The sequence below is a fragment of the Staurois parvus genome, unplaced genomic scaffold (assembly GCF_062004578.1).
Source record: "Staurois parvus isolate SC_StPar_1 unplaced genomic scaffold, SC_StPar_1.0 ptg001224l, whole genome shotgun sequence".
In the NCBI taxonomy this organism is placed as follows: Eukaryota; Metazoa; Chordata; class Amphibia; order Anura; family Ranidae; genus Staurois; species Staurois parvus.
The window spans coordinates 1,120,097-1,139,458 of record NW_028319020.1 but is presented as its reverse complement, the minus strand read 5'-3'; positions in this window follow the sequence as shown (position 1 = coordinate 1,139,458).

Below are 19,362 nucleotides of genomic sequence, written 5' to 3'. Positions count from 1 at the left end.
AGACACTACAGACATATCCCTCCACCCGGCACAGCCAGCAGACCACAGAGCAAGGAACCCTGGGAGAAATATTCTGTCAGAGATCTTACTAGACCCGGGCATGGGGAAGGAGACTCAAAGCACACATCCCAGGTGCCCAGGTCTAGTAACACTTATGGTGATGAGCGAATCGAACCAGGCGAACCGGAATTCGATACAAATTTCAGGAAAAATTCGATTTGCGTTGAATCCGAAATTTTGCCTACTTCGGGTGCGCGAATCGAATTTTTCCCGATCAGCCGGCAAAAGTGTCCCTGCAGAGAGCTCCGCTATTTCTGACATTTCTCTGACAGTTCCTTCACATGTACAGCGGTTGAAACATTGTATCTATTAGTTTCCATTTAGGATACAGATGTTTCAACCGCTGTACATGTGAAGGAGCTGTCAGAGAACTGTTAGAAATAGAGGAACTCTGCACATACACTTTTTGCCGGTTTGGAATTCTTATTTTCATCCTACTTCTTCTTCTTCATCCTCATCCTCAGAAGAAGAGGATGAGGATGAAGAAGAAGAAGAAGAAGAAGAAGTAGGATGAAAATAAGAATAATTCCAAGCCGGCAAAAAGTGTATCTGCAGAATAGAGGAGCTCTGCAGATACACTTTTTGCCGACTTGGAATTAATCTTATTTTCATCCTACTTCTTCTTCTTCCTCTTCATCCTCATCCTCCTCATCCTCATCCTCAGAAGAAGAAGAAGAAGAAGTAGGATGAAAATAAGAATAATTCCAAGCCGGCAAAAAGTGTATCTGCAGAGCTCCTCTAAGTGTATCTGCAGAATGTCATTTATGGAAACAAATAGATACAATGTTTCAACCGCTGTATGGAGTGAATGTCACAGAACTGTCCTTCTTCTCATCCTTCTCCTTCTTCTCATCCTTCTCCTTCTTCTCATCCTTCTCCTTCTTCTCATCCTTCTCCTTCTCCTTCTTCTCATCCTTCTCCTTCTTCTCATCCTTCTTCTCATCCTTCTTCTCATCCTTCTTCTCATCCTTCTTCTCATCCTTCTTCTCATCCTTCTCCTTCTTCTCATCCTTCTCCTTCTTCTCATCCTTCTCCTTCTTCTCATCCTTCTCCTTCTTCTCATCCTTCTCCTTCTTCTCATCCTTCTCCTTCTTCTCATCCTTCTCCTTCTTCTCATCCTTCTCCTTCTTCTCATCCTTCTCCTTCTTCTCATCCTTCTTCTCATCCTTCTCCTTCTTCTCATCCTTCTTCTCATCCTTCTCCTTCTTCTCATCCTTCTTCTCATCCTTCTCCTTCTTCTCATCCTTCTTCTCATCCTTCTCCTTCTTCTCATCCTTCTCCTTCTTCTCATCCTTCTCCTTCTTCTCATCCTTCTTCTTCTCATCCTTCTCCTTCTTCTCATCCTTCTCCTTCTTCTCATCCTTCTCCTTCTTCTCATCCTTCTCCTTCTTCTCATCCTTCTCATCCTTCTCCTTCTCCTTCCTCATCTCCAAGGGCATTTAAATTAAAGGTACAGTGTTCTGCACTAATTTAAAGGCTCTCTGAAGCCTAGAAACCCTTTTTATAAGTTATCTTCGTAGCGAATAAATTCGCATCGAATCAAATTTCTTCCTGAAATTCGCCGAATCAAATTTTTGAATACTTCGCTCATCTCTAGTGAAAATGAACATTTTGCTGCCAGCTGAACCCCAGAACCTCCATAAATCCAGTCTAGAGACATAAATTGTGTCTGCAGCACAGAGAAGGAAGATTATCCGAGAGAAATCCAGGAATACAGGACGGGGAACACAGCTCAGGAAAGTGACCAGGGGATTACAGGCTGATATCACCCAGTCCCCGCCCTACTCTGGACCAATCAGTGAGCAGTATGGGTGGAGGAATGGATTTAGTGTTCATGACCCACCTGTGCTGATCTCTGTAGGAGTGTCCTCCTCTATAAATGTCCCCGTTATTCCATCCTCCTCCATAGACTGCTGATCATCCCTCACATACGCCTCTTCTTCTTCTGCTTTCACCTCAAATTCTATATCGATTGGATCTCCACTCTAAATCCAGGAAATGAGAGAAAATATCATCTGTAAAATGTAAGGCCACATAAAAAATCCACACATCATCACATGTCCATGTTCTAGATTCTCCCTCCCACCGACCTTGTAATAGTGAGGGATGGTGTGACCTTCCTGTGTGGAATCCCAGGAATACAGAGGACGGGGACATCTCTCTGGTGGGTTCCTGGTATTAGGTGGCTCCATCATATCCTTGTGTCCTTCTGAAAACTCCTCCATCACTCCATACTCCTCATCCTCCTCTTTATACTCTTCTTTAACATCAATATTATCATCCCCGAGGATTCCACTCTGAAAGATATAATAAAACATTCATTGTAACAAACATGCTGTGTATAAATCACAACTACCAATAATTATCATCTACCTGATGATGGGGAGGGATAGTGTGACCTTCCTGTGTGGAATCCCGGGAATACAGAGGACGGGGACATCTCTCTGGTGGGTTCCCATGACTGGATCCATCTGTAGGAAACACACACACTGACTGAATCCATTGTTTCTATGTGTTTATCAGATGATGGGGGATCTAGGTGGATCCTCCGTACTGCTCTCTCCTTTACAATAAAGTCTCCTCTTACCCGGTGATGTGAGGGGCGGCTGATTGTCCATCATGACGTCCTTGTAGAGATCCTTGTGTCCTTCTAAATACTCCCACTCCTCCATGGAGAAATAGACAGTGACACCCTGACACCTTATAGGAACCTGACACACACAATGATACAGTCACCATCCAGACACATCCCTTGTCTGTTACTGGAGAATGTCCCAGAATTCCCGGCACCGCTCACCTCTCCTGTCAGCAGCTCCATCATCTTCTTGGTGACTTCTAGAATCTTCTGCATGTTGTGTCTCTCAGGTTTTAGGGAGTCACATGGAGGCACCGTGATGGTCATATGATCACCTGACTTCAGAAGAGGAAATCTCTGTATTGAGGAACCAATAGGAATATCATGTTGGAATCCCAGAATCCTCCTCACCTCTCCGGTCAGGTCTGTGTTTTATTAATAGAGATAAGAGTGATGTCATGTGACCTCCCAGAATCCTCCTCACCTCTCCGGTCAGGTCTGTGTTTTATTAATAGAGATGAGAGTGATGTCATGTGACCTCCCAGAATCCTCCTCACCTCTCCAGTCAGGTCTGTTTTATTAATAGAGATAAGAGCGATGTCATGTGACCTCCCAGAATCCTCCTCACCTCTCCGGTCAGGTCTGTGTTTTATTAATAGAGATGAGAGTGATGTCATGTGACCTCCCAGAATCCTCCTCACCTCTCCAGTCAGGTCTGTTTTATTAATAGAGATGAGAGTGATGTCATGTGACCTCCCAGAATCCTCCTCACCTCTCCGGTCAGGTCTGTGTTTTATTAATAGAGATGAGTGATGTCATGTGACCTCCCAGAATCCTCCTCACCTCTCCGGTCAGGTCTGTGTATTATTAATAGAGATAAGAGTGATGTCATGTGACCTCCCAGAATCCTCCTCACCTCTCCAGTCAGGTCTGTTTTATTAATAGAGATAAGAGCGATGTCATGTGACCTCCCAGAATCCTCCTCACCTCTCCGGTCAGCAGGTAGATGATCTCCAGGGTGAGGTTTAGTATCTTCTCAGTCATGTGACTCCGGTCCTCCTCCATCCTCATTGGTGCCATCATGTGATCTATACAGGTCTCCTTGTAGACTGATAACTTTGGGAAATGAAAGTAAGAATGATTTGGATGGTATTGGTCACACAATAATAGGATGTGGATGTGAGGGGGGAATAGGAGGGTTGCTGGACATTGAAGAACTACTCTCCCCATGGGAAGACATTTTGTTTGGACTGTTTAGTGTTTACTACAATTTTGAGGTCCGGGGTCCCCTTTACTCTGTTGGGTTTGTTTGGTCCCTGAACTGGTTTTGATGAGTTTTAGATCTGCAGACAAGGAATGATTATTATTATTATTATACAGTATTTATAAAGCGCCAATAGTTCGCTCAGCGCTGTACATTACAATGGGGGACAGAACATGTGACAGAACAATACCAATACAATGCAAAACATGAGGGGATTGAGGGCCCTGCTCTTTCGAGCTTACAATCTAGGAGGGAGGGGATGGTGGCACAGGAGGAGATAGCTGTGGGGGATGGAGTGGTGGGAAGAGTGGAGGAGGTCGGCAAGTTAGCAGGGGGTGGGGTAGGCTTCCCTGAAGAGATGTGTTTTCAGGGTGCGCCTAAAGGAGAGGAGAGTAGGTGATAATCTGATGGGTTGGGGAAGGGAGTTCCAGAGGATGGGTGACACCCTGGAAAAGTCCTGGAGGCGGGCATGGGAGGAGGAGACCAGGGAACTAGAGAGAAGGAGGTCTTGTGAGGAGCGGAGTGTGCGTGTTGGGCAGTACTTGGATATTAGGTCAGTGATGTAGTTCGGGGCAGTATGGTGGACAGCTTTGTACGTCAGTGTTAGGATTTTGAATTTGATCCGTTGCGCAATCGGAAGCCAGTGGAGGGATTGGCAGAGGGGGGTGGAGGACACTGAATGGAGGCCAGTGGAGGGATTGGCAGAGGGGGGTGGAGGTCACTGAGTGGAGGCCAGTGGAGGGATTGGCAGAGGGGGGTGGCGGAAACGGAGCAGTTGGAAAGGTAAATGAGTCTGGCAGCCGTATTCAGGATGGACTGAAGCGGGGATAGCCTGTGGTGAGGCAGGCCAGTGAGGAGGGAGTTGCAGTAGTCTAGTCGTGATATGATGAGGGAGTGGATGAACTGTTTAGTGGTTTCTGGGGTTAGGAACGTGCAGATTTTGGCGATGTTGCGGAGGTGGAGTCTGCATGTTGCGGAGGTGGAGTCTGCACGAGTTTGTTAAAGATTGGACTTGGGGCTGGAAGGATAGGTTGGAGTCCAGAATGACACCCAGTACTCTGGCCTGCAGGGCGGGTTTGATATTGGCGTTGTTGGATGTGATGGAGAAGTCAATGGGGGGTGGGGTTCGGGCTGGGGGGAAGACCAGAAGCTCGGTTTTGGAGAGATTCAGTTTAAGGAAGTGGAGTGACATCCAGTCTGATATGTCGCTCAGTAGGTGTGTGATTCGGGCTGAGACCGAGGGGGTGAGGTGGGGGGTTGAGAGATAGATTTGTGTGTCGTCGGCATAGAGGTGGTAGTTGAAGCCGTGAGAGTGTATGAGTTGGCCAAGGGAGGAGGTGTAGATGGAGAAGAGAAGGGGCCCAAGGACAGAGCCTTGAGGGACCCCAACAGAGAGGGGGAGTGAGGGGGAGGTGGTAGCATTATAGGTAACGCTGAAAGAGCGTTGTGACAGGTAGGATGAGAGCCAGGAGAGAGCAGAATCTCTGAGGCCGAGGGAGTGTAGTATTTTGAGGAGGAGGGGGTGGTCAACTGTGTCGAAGGCCGCAGAGAGGTCAAGGAGTAGGAGCACTGAATAGTGGCCATTAGCTTTGGTGGTTAGCAGGTCGTTGGAGAGTGTGAGTAAGGCGGTTTCGGTGGAGTGTAGGGGATGGAAGCCGGACTGTAGGGGATCGAGGAGGTTGTTGTCGTTGAGGTGAGAGCATAGGCGGGTGTAGACGAGGCGCTCGAGGAGTTTAGATGTAAATGGGAGCAGGGAGATGGGTCTGAGGTTGTTCGGGTCATTGGTGTCCAGGGAGGGCTTTTTAAGTATAGGGGTGATGTGTGCATGCTTCAGTGGGGAGAGGAAAGTGCCGGAGGAGAGGGAGAGATTAAAGATGTGGGTGAGGGAGCGTAGGATGGAGGAGGAGGGAGGTCGTAGGAATTGTGAGGGGATAGGGTCGAGGGAGCAGGTGGTGAGGCGGGCATCAGAGAGGATCTTGGAGACTTCCTCGATGGTAGTAAGGTCAAAGGTGTGGAGTGTTGGGGGGCTTCAGTATGAGGAATGTAGGGTGGGGTGGAAGTGGAGGTCAGAGCAGTGGTGGGGCCGTGGGAGAGGGGTGATGAGGGGGTAGCTGAGTGAGGGGGAACGGGGTTAGAGGGAGTTTGAGGAGTGACGAAGTCCCTGCGGGTAATGTCGAGGGGGAGGGGGGATGAGGGGGTAGCTGTGTGAGAGGGGACGGGTTGAGAGGGCGTGTGAGTTGCGGCGATGTCCTTGCGAATTGTGTCAATCTTGTTTTTGAAGTGATTGGCAATCTCAAGGGCAGTGAGTGAGGTGCTGGGTGGAGGTGGCGAGAGTAGAGAGTTGAAGGTGGAGAAGAGTCGGCGAGGATTGGAGGAGAGGGCCTTGATGAGAGTCAGGAAGTAGGCTTGTTTGGCTGCGTGGAGGGAGGAGGTGTAGGTGTGGAAGGCAGATTTGTAGCGGGTAAAGGCTTGTTGGGATTTTGTTTTGCGCCATAGTCGCTCCAGGGCACGACTGTGTCGTTTGAGGGTTTTGGTGTGATCAGTCTGCCAGGGCTGGAGCGGTCGGGGTCTGATGTTGCGTGTGGTTAAAGGCGCTAGTGAGTCAAGGGCTGCTGACAGCGCGTTGTTGTAGGCAGTCATAGCCAAGTCGGGGCAGGACAGGGGGAGGATGCTGTCATGGAGTTGATCAGCTGCGGAGTGGAGGGGGGCAGGGTTAAGGTTGCGGAGGTTACGGCTGGTAGTAGTGTGACATTTGGAGGGGTAGGCGTTGGAGGACGAGGAGATAGAGAAGGTGATCAGGTTGTGGTCAGAGAGAGGGAAGGGGGTGTTAGTGAGGTTGTGGGGAGCGCAGCGGTTGGAGAAGACAAGGTCCAGGATATTTCCGTCGGAGTGGGTGGTGGATTGTATGCACTGTGCAAGTGTAAAGGAGGAAGTTAAGTGGAGGAGACGGGCTGTGTCCGGGTTGTCAAGGTTGACAGGGATGTTGAAATCCCCAAGAATGATGGTGGGTAGCTCAGAGGAGAGGAAGAAGGGTAGCCAGGAGGAAAAGTCATCCAGGAAGCGGGGTATGGATCCAGGAGGCCGGTATATCACAGCAATCTTCAGGGGGGTTGGGGAGAATAGTCGGACGCAGTGGGCCTTGAAGAAGGAGAAGGATAGGGAGGGGGGGTTTGGGAGGACTCAGAAGGTGCTCTGCGGTGACAGGAGCAGACCAACCCCACCACCTTTACGACCGTTGGGCCTGGGTGAGTGGGTCCAGGTGAGACCTCCGTAGGAGAGTGCAGCAGGGGAGGTAGAGTCAGTGGGCTGGATCCAGGTTTCCGTGATCGCTAGGAGGTTGAGGGAGCGGGAAACAAAGAGGTCGTGGATGGCGGTAAGCTTGTTGCACACCGATCGGGCGTTCAGGAGTGCGCATGAAAACGGGGGGGAGATTTTAGGGAGCAGGGGGACAGATACTAGGTTGCGGGGGTTGCGGTAGGACGTGGAGGCGGGAGGGTGTTGTGTGGGTGAGGGAGGTGGTGGAGGGCCAGGATTTGGGGAGATGTCCCCCGCGGCTAGGAGGAGGAGAAGGGTGAGAAAGGTGGCATGGGAGCGGGATGTGCAGGAGCGTGAGAAACTACTAGTGGAGGTGTTCGGGTCAGTGGGAGAGCGGAGTAATAGGAGGAGGTGGTGGGTGCCATAGAGGGGCGAAGGAAGCAGTGAGGACACAATATACAAATGTTTAGGAGGAGCAGAGGGATATAGTGAATGGATTTTGAGAATGGAGGAGAGGAAAATGAGAAGGAGGAGTGGAAGAGGCATTTTGGGGGGGTGATGAGAGCAGCAGTAGGGAGATGATAGCAATAAGGGGGGAGATGTACAAGTTTTGGGGTGGAGCAGAGGGGTAAAGAAATGAGATTTGGGAACAGAGGATAGTAATATGAAGAGGAGAAGAGGGGTGTATTATATAAAGGTACACGTAAACCGAGTGGGACTCAGGTATGTAAGAGAGGTTTCCCGGGGAGTTTGCTTGCAGTCTGTCCAGCGTGCAGTAGAGTTTCTTGTTGGTGTCTTCCTGCTGCTTAAGTTCAACTGCTGTGTTTAACTGCTTCGCACTCTTTCGAAGCCGCACTCAATCTGAAGCAGCACCCTCATCAGAGACTGTGCCCCCCATCAGAGATCTCCCCCCATGAGCTGATCTAAATTTATAGGGAGATGCTCAAATGAGCATTCAACTCCACCCCAATTAGAAGCTGATAAGGCTCACATGAATAGTGGGGGATGTTTCTTAGGAACCAGGCTACAGTCATAAACTGGGTGCAACTGGAGGTGAGGACTGGTCAACATACACAAATATAAATACACCATTTGTTCTGAATATAACAGGAGTCAATGTGATTTTGAGTTAGGAGTGGAGGTAGGAGAGATGCATTACCCAGAATGATAAATCTGATCCTTCCTATGACTAGTTTGCTCTGAGGCAGTGCTGTGAGGTCAATGTCGGCTCATCATGCAGGGATGGTCACTTTACATCACCCGACGCCCGGGACATGTAGTTCTGGGGGCCGGGCAAGTATTGTGTTTAATCTTTATCCCTGCTGAGGGCAAGCCGCAGGGCTCTCCTTTCAGGTGCCAGCCTCTGCCAGCCTGTGTGTGTGATCCTCTCCTGTACCTACTATGCTTCCCCGGCTCTGCTTGCCCATCTGTGGGCCCGGGTCAGCGGGTGTCGGAGGGTAGAGGGGCAGAGGAGAGCGGACACGTTCACTCCCTTCTTGTCCTGACCCAGAAGTGACATTATGACTGATTTCCCAACCATCGAGGCCGGCAAAGAATGTAATGCGGTGCGATGTGCTCTACATTACATCCAATGGAGTACAGAGGAGACATTGGGGGTCTTTTAGACCTTGGATGTCTCAATAAAGAGAACCTGTCATCAAAAGTCATCTCATAGAGGACTTTGTCCCCTCAAGTAAAAATGTTTTTTTAATTGTAAACAATTAAAGTTACACCCAAGTATATAACTCCTCCCCTTAAAAAATGTTGAGGCTCCCCACCCCCACATATATGGACACCCAAACATAAGAGCACACGCTGGAGGGCCTACACGTGATAACATTGATTGTGATACACGTTACATATCGCCGGTCACACCAGAATGAGAGGATAATTCTAGGAGCAGACCTCCTCCGTACTCTATACTGATGACCTAGAAGGGGCTATAAATGTGTCACCTATAGATAATACCGGGGACTAAAGGTTGTCACCATTTCAGCACACACAACTTAAGGTTTGACATGTTGGATATCTATTTACTCGCTGCAACCTCGGCTTTTATATTTTTACACATAAATGGGTCATTTATTGCTTTTTTGTGCCCTGAAATTAACTTGGGTGTATTTTTTGCTGAAATTTGGCATTTCCTAGACTTTGTGATAATATTTTGTGACATAAAAAAATAGAACTGCCGCTATTTTCTCTAAAGTCTCTACTTTCAGAAAATCAATATTTTGGGGGTTTTGTGTCATCTTTAGGGCTAAAATGATTTTTTAAATGTGCAAAAAATGCAAAAACAGCTCGGAGTGAAAGGGAGAAAGGATAAGCCGGACACTCCCCTTTCCTGAGGAGCAGCCAATCGGTTCTCATTACACTGCAAGGTCTCTCCCCTCCCTGCTAGTCCCGGTGCGGTGCTGGAGACAGGCGGGGGAGGGGAGGAGGAGATAAACAGCGCAATGTTACACATATTTCACATTTAAGTTGCTATAAAGCCCCTTTCATTTTTTTTTTGTTTACAAACGATTTTATTTTTCAAAGAGTAGACTGAATATAACAGTACAGCGTCAAACAATGTGTACAGTATTAACAAGGCACACTTGAATCGTACAATTCAGAAAGGCACATCATATAGAAAGGGTAAAAAAGAAGAGAAAGGAAAGGAGAATAGATCCTAAGTACATGGGAAATATAAAGGGAAAAGTAGACTGAATGATATATGTGTGAACAGGACACGTCAATCAACCTTCACATGGAATGCCACTATTCATGTAGTAAATGTCTCTGAACCTTCCATGATTCCCATTTTCTATCAGACAAGTGCATCTTGTCCAGTAAGTTATAATGAATTCTCTCCATGATCATCACAGCATCTACTCTATGTAACACAGAGGCCAATGGTACCGTGATAGATTCCCAATGTAGGGCGATAGCCCACAAAGTAGAAATACAAATAGTATGTATCAATGTCATAACATTATCAGGAACCCCCCGGGATACGAGCTCCCAATAGGAAGACTGTATAGTCAGACGTACCGGAACACCCACCAGTGAAGTCACCAACTCAGATATCCTGCCCCACACCAAGGATAAAGTTGGGCAAGCCCACAACGTGTGTACCAAAGTACCGGTGAGGCCGCAGCCCCGGAAACATAATGGGGACGTTTGTGGGTACAAAACGTGTAGCCTTGATGGGGTATAATACCATCTGGTTAATACCTTGAGGGCCGTCTCATGGACAGAAACAGATGGAGAGCTCTTACATATGTTATCCACCATGGAATCCCAATCCTCATCCGAAAAGGTGATACCACTATCCTCCTCCTATTTGTGTCTCTATAAAGGAGGTGTGGGAGAGAGACTGACCAGGAATTGGTGATACAGATCAGAGATAAGACCTTTGCCCCCGGGAGAGTCACGGCTAATACGTTCAGAAATCGGAGATGAAGGTGTAAGGCCAAAATGCGAGTTAAAAAATGTCTAATCTGTGGATAACGATGATATTCACGAAGCGGAACATCAGAAAGTACGCACATCATATCAAAGGGAATATAAGATCCTCCACTTTGACAGTCAGACAACCTAATAAAGGATCTATTGTACCACCAATGAAACGCCTGAGGAGAAGAAAATGCTGTACTAAAGTTAGGGTCACCAAAAAACGATACACCCGGGGAAACAGAAGTGACCAGATTTCACTGAAGTTTCCATCGAGACCAAAGTGTCAATGAATGGCCACAACAGAGTTATAAAAAGTTAACGATCGAGGGAGGATTTTGGATCATAAAATACCCGGTAAATAAAATGGGCGTATAGATTGAGATTCAAATCTAACCCCCGGGATCTGGGAGTTAACAGTCGCCCATTGTGATAATTGTGCAAAACACGCTGAAAGGTAATAGAGCCAAAAATTGGGAAGACCGAGGCCCCCCGTCCGTTGTGACCGGTACAAAACCGATGAGGTAAAACGTGGACGTTTATTACACCAAATAAATTGTTAATCAGCCGCTGAAAGCGATCCAGAAACATTTTCGAGACGGAGACTGGAAGTGATGTAAATAGATAAAGTAGTTTAGGCAGAATATTCATTGTGACTGCCGTGACTCTACCCAGGAAGGAGATGGGGTACCCATGGCAAATCTTCAGTAGAGTAGAGAGGCGCCACACATGGGGGGTAATTAGCAGCAAACATATCTGAGTATCTGGGAGTGAGGTTGATACCTAAATAGGAAATCCGATCCGTGGCCCAACGAAATGGAAAAGAGCTACGGAGAGAGGCACTCAGGGAATCAGGAACATTGATGGCATAACCACTGATTTAGTGACATGAACAGACCTGACACTACAGCAGTCGTTCAATACCGGCATAGATTAGGCAATGATACTAACGGGATGGTGAGGAAAAGCATTACATCATCAGCATACATACAGATTCTGAAAGGTGAAACCAATAAAGGGTAACCAGAGATGTCCGAATGTGATCTGATTGCAATCACCAAAGGTCCCAACACCAGCGCACACAATAGGGATGACAGAGGACAATCATGACGGGTACCTCTACCCAATGTAACAAAGACAGAGTTACAGCCGGGAAGTCTGATCCTTGTTATGGGAGAGTCATAGAGGGCGAGTATACCAGATAAACACTCATCACTGACACCCATTCTCTGCACCCAGGAAAACAAGGCCAAAGGACACCATCGAAGGCCTCATTAGTGTCCAAACTCAGTAACAAAACTTCTCTGGAGTGCAAATTGGCTCCTGACTAATGTGTAATGTAAGGAGAATGTTGTCACTGATAAATCTGTCCGGGATACAACCTGATTGGTCTGGAGACACCAAAGCCCCTTTCATTCTTTAACCCCCCCAGACATTCCTAAAGAGCCTCAGATTTATATACATTTTCTGTTACAAAGGAATGTTTCCTTCCTCCTGAGCAGCAATGTAAGGGGCTCTATGCTCCATACTCCTGACCCCGGCACTCCATCATTGTGTTGGCTGCATAGTGTAATGATTGCCCATTGGCTGCCTGTGTAGTGTCATCATTGCCCTTTGTAGGCCATGTATGGTCAGGATGGTCCTTGTCTTGTCTATTTATTGTCAGTGCTGTTTGTTTAGAGGACCATATTACTAGAATTTATCTCCACAATGAGGAGAATGTTCCGGCCCCGGAAGTGGGGGAATGTTCTGCCCCTGAAGGGGTTCATCTGGGTTCCCACACTATATATGTGTGTATCATCATCTGCTGGAGATAAAAGACGTCACAGTGACTATGGAGGAAAAGGACGGACATGACTATGGAGGAAGAGGACAGACTTGACTGTGGAGGAAGAGGACGGACGTGACCGTGGAGGAAGAGGACGGACGTGACCGTGGAGGAAGAGGACGGACGTGACCGTGGAGGAAAAGGACGGACGTGACCGTGGTGGAAGAGGACGGACGTGACCGTGGAGGAAGAGGACGGCCGTGACCGTGGAGGAAGAGGACCGACGTGACCGTGGAGGAAGAGGACCGACGTGACCGTGGAGGAAGAGGACCGACATGACGGGGGTTAAATAGGAAAAAAACATCTTATTACCTCCTCTGCTGTCACGTCCAGCAATGTCTCTGATATGCTTCCTGTCCGTGCCTGACATCACTTCCTGTCTGTGCCTGACATCACTTCCTGTCTGCATTCCATAGAGACTTCCTGTGTGAGTATAGGTGAGATCAGCACCTTGTGGAGTTCAGAGGAACTGCAGCCCCGAGATCCATCCCATAATCCCCCTTCCTGTATAATATGTACCTTACAGGGATACTACGGGAGATGAAACATTACTGAATAAAGGAAGAAGAAATAAATGTAACTCTTATGTAACCAACTGTTCAACAAACATCTCTTATTACATATAGAAAAGTCTTACAAACACAGAACACAAAATACAAATGTATAGCTAATGAGAGCGATCCCGCCAAACCTGATCCTTCTGGGGGGGACAATGCAAAAATATATATCAATCCACTCATAATGACATCATCTTCTGGGAGTGTCTGCACATCCATCCATTTCATACACATTTCATTGTCTCAGCAGATCTCCTGCAGCCTATTAGCACCCATTTCCCTCTCTATGTCTCAGCGGATCTCCTGCAGCCTATTAGCTCCCATTTCCCTCTCTATGTCTCAGTGGATCTCCTGCAGCCTATTAGCACCCATTTCCCTCTCTATGTCTCAGTGGATCTCCTGCAGCCTATTAGCACCCATTTCCCTCTCTATGTCTCAGTGGATCTCCTGCAGCCTATTAGCACCCATTTCCCTTTCTATGTCTCAGCGGATCTCCTGCAGCCTATTAGCTCCCATTTCCCTCTCTATGTCTCAGCGGATCTCCTGCAGCCTATTAGCACCCATTTCCATCTCTATGTCACATATTACAACAAGCAGTCACAAAGGTAAATGTAAAATAAAAGCAGAGAGGGAGAGAAGGCTGATAAAGCAGCTCATCGATGAGAGGTACATAAGAACATACAATGTCAATACAAAACAGTGACATGGCCATCAATCACAAACGATCGAAGCAGACAGATCGGTGTCATAGGTGTCCCGTGGGTCCTGAACTGCCTCCAGCGCAGGGACAGTAGCAGGGTGTAAAGCAGGTAGGTACTCCAACTTTCTCATTTCTGCTCTGACCTTCATCAGTGCCGGTAACATGGGGGACATAGAAGACAGCCAATGCATGGGAATGGTTCTCCTGGCTGCCCTCAGAATGGAGGTGGAAAGTTTTCTTGCACATTTAGAGAGACCCGAAAAGGTAGACCCAACAGAAAGTAAATGGGCTCAAAAGGGACAGGAGCCAGGAAAAGTAACCACAATGGGGTAAGGACCTCCCCCAAAAGGGCGCAATGGACCGGCAATCCCAAAAAATGTGGAAAAGAGTGTCAGTTTCCGTCCCACAACACCAGCAAACAGAGGAAACATTCAGGTTACTATCATGGAGAACCTCAGGGGTCCAATACCAAAACATCGGGGTCTTAGAAGGATTTTCTGTATACATTACACACATAGAAGATTTAGAAGAGGCCCCCAAATCCTACTCCATTGATCCAACCCAATATCACATTGAAGGAAACGGGACCATTTACACATATAAAGGGGAGAATCAATAGAAAAAGGGCGACATCTACAAGCAATGTATACTGTACGTAGCGGAAATGATGTCCCGGTGGTGTGGGCCTTGGATGCAGATATGCTCTAAAGGGGTAGGTTGTTCAACAGTCAGAGAAGAGGCTTTGGAGGCAAAAATGTGTTGTATCTGTAGATAAAATACTGATGGGGTGGAATGCGAGCAGCTTTTTGAATGTCAGGGAAGGATTTAAGGTTGTGAATTCCGGGATTGACCAAATGTCACAATTGGAATAGATTAACCTCAGACCAAGGACGGACTCGACCAATGGCCAGACTATCTGGAAGACTTGGATTAAAAATGATGTTGGTCAAGGGGGAACACTTAGAGCCTAGGATGAATCTAACCCTACACCTCCTCCATATAGACAACGTAAACTGCATGGGTCCTAATATGAGAGGAGAGGTAGTGCGGGCTGTGACAAAATAAGTCCCCCTCATTCCCTCTTTACACCAAGTCATGGCCAGACATGCACGCCTCGGTTAGCTAGTCGCTGTGGCCGTGTGGGTGGGATCTGTGACAGCCTCTGATGACTCCTCTGTCATCCAATAAAGCTGATGGACCTCTGATGTCTTCCTTGTCCTACGATGAAGCTGATGGACCTCTGATGTCTCCCTTGTTCTCTGATGAAGTTGATGGACCTCTGATGACTCCCCTGTCCTCCAATAAAGCTGATGGAACTCTGATGTCTCCCGTGTCCTCCAATAAAGCTGATGGACCTCTGATATCTCCCCTGTCCTCTGATGAAGCTGATAGACCTTTGATTTCTCCTCTGTCCTCTGATGAAGCTAATGGACCTCTGATGTCTCTCCTGTCTCCAATGAGGCTGATGGACCTCTGATGTCTGCCTATCCTCTGATGAAGCTGATGGACCTCTGATGTCTCCCTTGTTCTACAATGAAGCTGATAGACCTCTAATGTCTCTCCTGTCATCTGATGAAGCTGATGGACCTCTGACATCTCCCCATCCTCTGATATCCACCAGTCAATGTTCACTGAAGGAAGGGGGATCCAGGAGCGAACATTCACTAAAGGAAGGGGAGATCCTGGAGCAAAGGCTCACTCCAGGAGGGAGAAATCCAGGAGTGAACGTTCACCATGGGAAGTGGAAATTTAGGAGTAAATGTTCAATGAAAGAAGGGGAGATCCAGGAGAGAATGTTCACTAATCTCCCACCCCTCTAACTGGCATCACCCCCTGTGCCGATCCTAGGTGTGCCTGGAGGAGAGCAGAAGAATGACTCTGTTGTGTCAGACTTCTCCCTTCTAACCCCCGACACCACAAGCCCAATAGGCAAACACTGCGCCCAACTGATGCTTCATAGCTACTTTCCAAGGTAGAGCTATTCCCTCCCACACCATGCAATATAGAGGCCTGAATACGCATGCGCGTGCCCGTATGGCACCAGTAACTTCAGTCTCTTGGTAACAGGATGAATGTTGGGGTCTTCAGCGAGACACTTTCATTGGTGCACTTACACTCCTATGGTAAAGTATCATTGTAATCCCGTGGCAGGATTTGTATAGCAAAGCAAACACTGTGTCTGTATAACAGGACCATCTACACAACCCAGTGCCTGGTGAGTATGGGAGAAGTGTCATGTCTCTGTGTGCCGTGTTCCTGTCATCTGCCAGGGGGCAAAATCCCTCTCACCAGATCCTGGGACTAAGGCCCAAACCATGGTCCTGGAAATGACCGTCTCCTGTGGTCACCTCACGATGAGCCCTTCACACTGTCGGTGTAGGCACTGTACTGTAGGCCACATCTCTCAGGTTGGATGTTCCCTGACTGATGCAGATACCTAAACATGGAGTGAACTGACCCTGAGCACTTCTCTGCCAGGTCCAGACTGTCTCCTGCCACATGCAGACTGCCTCCCCTCAGGAAAAACAAGATGGAGTCCTTCACTCTGCTCTCACTAAGCATGCTGGTCTCTGTAGTTCCATCCCTCATATCAGCCTATCAGGCCATTTCTGTTCAGGACTGCATATTCCACAATGCTTTGCAGCTGCACCTCCTGCTTGAGAAAGTCCCTGTCATTGGCTCCTTTAATACCTCTTCTGATTGGCTCTCTCTGTATTACAGTCTGAGAGGAGAAGGGAGGGGCTGAAATCCCTAACTGCCTTGTGTGTATCCAGTGCAAGTGTCAGATTTCACAGGAGATGCCAGTCAGCAGGTTACAGCAGTCACAGATAGGAGTCATTTCCTCCCTACACAAGGATCTACAGTCCATACACACCCAGCACAAGGCCGGGGCCACACTACCAGACGCTTCTCGGGGCTGCAGTTCCTCTGAGCTCCACAAGGTGGGGATCTCACTTCTACCCAGACAGGAAGTCTCTATGAAAGACAGACAGGAAGTGATGTCAGGTACAGACAGGAAGTGATGTCAGGTACAGACAGGAAGTTTCGGGTGAGAGCTGAGTTGGGAGGAAGCAGAGAGGAGACGTTGCTGGAAGTGGCAGCAGAGGAGGTAATAAGATGTTATTTCCTATTTACACCCAGTAACCCCCCATCATGTCCATCCTCTTCCTCCATATTCACATCCGTCCTCTTCCTCCACAGTCACGACCGTCCTCTTCCTCCATAGTCACGTCCGTCCTCTTCCTCCATAGACACGTCCGTCCTCTTCCTCCATAGCCACGTCCGTCCTCTTCCTCCATAGCCACGTCCGTCCTCTTCCTCCATAGTCATGTCCGTCCTCTTCCTCCATAGTCACGTCTGTCCTCTTCCTCCATAGTCACGTCCGTCCTCTTCCTCCATAGTCATGTCCGTCCTCTTCCTCCATAGTCATGTCCATCCTCTTCCTCCATAGTCACTGTGACATCTTTTATCTCCAGCAGATGATGATACACACATATATAGTGTGGAAACCCAGATTAACCCCTTCAGGGGCAGAACATTCCCCCACTTCCGGGGCCGGAACATTCTCCTCATTGTGGAGAGGTGTCACCTTCTCACCTCATCAGTCTATACCAATGGATTATGCCACTTTTATAAGTGGCAGGGGATGGAGAATCCTATGACATCACACTGACCTCACAGCTCCTCCTCCCAATGTCCCTCCATCCAGAATCAGAGAATACTATGACATCACACTGACCTCACAGCTCCTCCTCCCAATGTTCCTCCATCCAGAGTCAGAGAATCCTATGACATCACACTGACCTCACAGCTCCTCCTCCCAATGTCCCTTCATCCAGAATCAGAGAATACTATGACATCACACTGACCTCACAGCTCCTCCCCCAAATGTCCCTCCATCCAGAGTCAGAGAGTCCTATGACATCACCCTGATCTCACAGCACCTCCTCCCAATGTCCCTCCATCCAGAGTCAGAGAATCCTATGACATCACCCTGACCTCACAGCTCCTCCTCCCAATGTCCCTCCATCCAGAGTCAGAGAACCTTATGACATCACACTGACCTCACAGCTCCTCCCCCCAATGTCCCTCCATCCAGAGTCAGAGAATCCTATGACATCACACTGACCTCACAGCTCCTCCTCCCAATGTCCCTCCATCCAGAGTCAGAGAATCCTATGACATCACACTGACCTCACAGCTCCTCCTCCCAATGTCCCTCCATCCAGAGTCAGAGAATCCTATGACATCACGCCGACCTCACAGCTCCTCCTCCCAATGTCCCTCCATCTGGCTTTTTTCTGATGCTCTTAGGATGTGGGGTCCCTTGGTATCCTCACATGTAAAGTGGGACTGTTGGTCCTGCGTTGTATGTAATGACATCAGAATGCTGCAACAAGCCTATACCCTGCGTAGTGTGGGGGTCCTGTGGGGGGGAATTATACCTCAGCCTGAAGTGGGGCTTTAATAAAATGGAGACCTGAATGGAGAGGTGAGGAGGATTCTGGGAATATCATTTGATGTGACTATTTGTGTTCAGATGTAGAGTTTTCCTCCTGTGAAGTCTGGAGATCATATGACATCACATTGCCTCCACCTCCCTCCCTGATAGAAGAGAGAAAGAAGAAGAAGATTCTAGAAGTCACCAGAGAGATCACTGAGCTGCTGACAGGAGAGGTGAGCGGTGCCGGGAATTCTGGGACATTCTCCAGTAACAGACAAGGGATGTGTCTGGATGGTGACTGTATCATTGTGTGTGTCAGGTTCCTATAAGGTGTCAGGGTGTCACTGTCTATTTCTCCATGGAGGAGTGGGAGTATTTAGAAGGACACAAGGATCTCTACAAGGACGTCATGATGGACAATCAGCCGCCCCTCACATCACCGGGTAAGAGGAGACTTTATTGTAAAGGAGAGAGCAGTACGGAGGATCCACCTAGATCCCCCATCATCTGATAAACACATAGAAACAATGGATTCAGTCAGTGTGTGTGTTTCCTACAGATGGATCCAGTCATGGGAACCCACCTGAGAGATGTCCCTGTCCTCTGTATTCCTGGGATTCCACACAGGAAGGTCACACCATCCCTCACCATCATCAGGTAGATGAGGAACAATCACTGATAGTATCATTAGGATCTGTACATTATCTGCATTGTTACCATTGATGTCATTTTTATTATATATTCAGAGTGGAAACCTGAGAGATCCTAAAGTTGAAGTTAAAGAAGAGATAAAAGAGGAGGAGGATGAGGATGGGGGGATGGAGGAGTCAGAGCTTCTAAAAGAACACAAAGATCTGTACCAGGACACCATGGTGGAGTCATCCAGCTACAGGAACCCACCAGAGAGATGTCCCCATCCTCTGTATTCCTGGGATTCCACACAGGAAGGTCACACCATCCCTCACCATCATCAGGTAGATGATGACAATTATTGGTAGTTGTGATTTATACACAGCATGTTTGTTACAATGAATGTTTTATTATATCTTTCAGAGTGGAATCCTCGGGGATGATAATATTGATGTTAAAGAAGAGTATAAAGAGGAGGATGAGGAGTATGGAGTGATGGAGGAGTTTTCAGAAGGACACAAGGATATGATGGAGCCACCTAATACCAGGAACCCCCCAGAGAGATGTCCCCGTCCTCTGTATTCCTGGGATTCCACACAGGAAGGTCACACCATCCC